This window comes from Frankliniella occidentalis, unplaced genomic scaffold (genome assembly GCF_000697945.3).
Source record: "Frankliniella occidentalis isolate FOCC.00 unplaced genomic scaffold, Focc_3.1 Scaffold314, whole genome shotgun sequence".
NCBI lineage: Eukaryota > Metazoa > Arthropoda > Insecta > Thysanoptera > Thripidae > Frankliniella > Frankliniella occidentalis.
In genome coordinates, this window is record NW_026267439.1 from 70971 (window position 1) to 72975 (window position 2005).

A 2005-nucleotide genomic window follows, 5' to 3' on the forward strand; every position below is an offset into this window, starting at 1 on the left:
CTCGCGGGGACGTCGACGCGGGCCTCGGGGGCCGGGGTACGGCACGTGGCCGTCGAGACTCAGCTGGCAACTGGAATCCTGGCGACCGCCGCATGGGGGACGAGGGCGTGGTGGACACCCTCCTGGACCGGGGCGGACCAACCGTTACACCAGTTACACTGACGGTTCGCGGGGGGTTCGCTTCATAGTCTGCATCCGAATTCTTGGCCCTACGCATTGGCAAAGCGTTTCGCATTTTTCCTACTCGCGTGGGTGACATTACTGACCCCGGCAGCCCGGCCAGGGGTCAGTGGCCCCCGGGAAGGGGGCAAGGACGCTGTGCGTCCACCCGGACGCGGCACGGAACGCCACGCCCGCCCGCGGCGAGCCCTGGTCGGTTGCGGGCAGACCCGTGAACCCTCGGGACCCGGTAATCCCCTGTCAAAAAGGCTTTGTCCGCAATCGACCGTTCCGACCCTCCGGACCCAGAGATGTCCGCAATCGACCGTCCCCCCTCCATGCCCCCCTTGCCCACCAGTTTGCCTCCCTGCTCCGGGTAAAGTCCTCCTCAAAGGACCTTTGTGAAGTCCTCAGGCCGGGGGCGGGACCTTAGGCTTTGCGGACAGGACCTCTGGTTCTGGTACCGGGGACGCCCCCCCTCCCCCCCGTCCCCCACCCCATCCACAGTCGCAGTCAGCGCGCCCGCTCAGTAGGCTCAGTCCTCAGTCCGCCTCCTCAGTCGAGCGAGCGGGAGGTGCCGTCTGCCGTCGTGTGGCGTGTGGCCGTGTGCTGTCTCTGCTGCTGTGCTCAGCGTGAACGAGCCGTTCCTCGTCGCTGCAAAGAGGAGTGTGAGCCGAGCTGTGAGACCCTCCTAACCCCCTGGTTCTGACGCGCACACGACAGTCATTCTTACGAGCCAGCTGGTCCGCGGTCTGTCGCCGCTTCTGTACAAAGGTAGGCGAAACGACTATTACGTGTAGAACGCAATGAGGATGAAGACCGAACCGTGGCGTCGCGTTGCGTCGACCCACAACAAAGCAGTTGAGGCTGCAGCTGCACTGTTAGTCGCGTTTCAAATCCATATCAAATCTTATTCACTATACATAACTCAGAATAAAGTACGTAACGCCCAATCGAAGTGGTACAGGCCAGATCCGAAATATAACCTCCTGAAAACCGCGGTTTTCGATAGGTCTGCGTTGAGGTTACGGCGCCTTGTTTGTTATGAGTCGACGCAACGCTCTGCCACCGAGCGGCGATCTTCTTTCTTCTTCCCCATACCAGGATACTTCCATGTCCCTCCTCATATACAGTCGATCATAAAGCGGGGGCTTCGCACGGGCGTTGCCTGCGGTACAACTGCGTATCAAACAAATGCAGCAAATGCGCCGGATCTGCACTGTAAGGAAATATAAAAGGAACGCCACGCCGACGCTCGCATTGATCTGAGTGTAATGTACAATATTTTGAGGCCCAAAGTAAATCTTTCAATATATGGAGTCTGAGGAACTACAGTATAAATGAACACCTATACTGTACCTCATCTCGACAAATCTATCATCCGTTTGTTCCACTTCGGAACAAAATTTTTAATCTTTGGCCGGGTCCGTCCGTTATAGTCAGTAATTAATGTGCTAGAAATCTTTGTCGGGGCAGGGCCTCCTGGGGCCGTGCGTGCTGTGTCCTCGTCCTCCTTTGCATCGGCATCTTCCTCCCTCGTCCTCGTCTTCGTCCTCCTCGTCCTCCTCTCTCTCCCTCTTCGCCCTCGTCTTCGTCCTCCTCGTCCTCGTCATTGTCCTCGTCGTCCTTGTCCTCCTCGTCGTCGTCGTCCTCCTCCTCCTCTCCTCGTTCTCCTCTCCTCCTCCTCGACCTCGTCCTCCTCGACCTCTTCCTCCTCCTCGTCCTCCTCCTCCTCCTCGTCCTCTTCCTCCTCCTCGTCCTCCTCCTCCTCCTCGTCCTCTTCCTCGTCCTCGTCCTCGTCCCCCTCCTCCTCCTCGTCCTCCTCCTCGTCCTCCTCCTCGTCCTC

General features: G+C 58.9%; 1 protein-coding gene across 3 annotated transcripts in view; it reads left to right on the forward strand.

Moving 5' to 3' along the window:
- The first annotated feature begins 699 nt into the window (after positions 1-699).
- Positions 700-2005, forward strand: part of LOC113215177 (uncharacterized) — an 8359-nt gene continuing 7053 nt past the window's right edge. For all 3 annotated transcript variants that reach the window (XM_052273922.1, XM_052273923.1, XM_026434781.2), the window contains exon 1: positions 700-933. The gene's annotated coding sequence lies outside the window, so the exon portion shown is untranslated. The remainder of the gene's footprint in view (positions 934-2005) is intronic.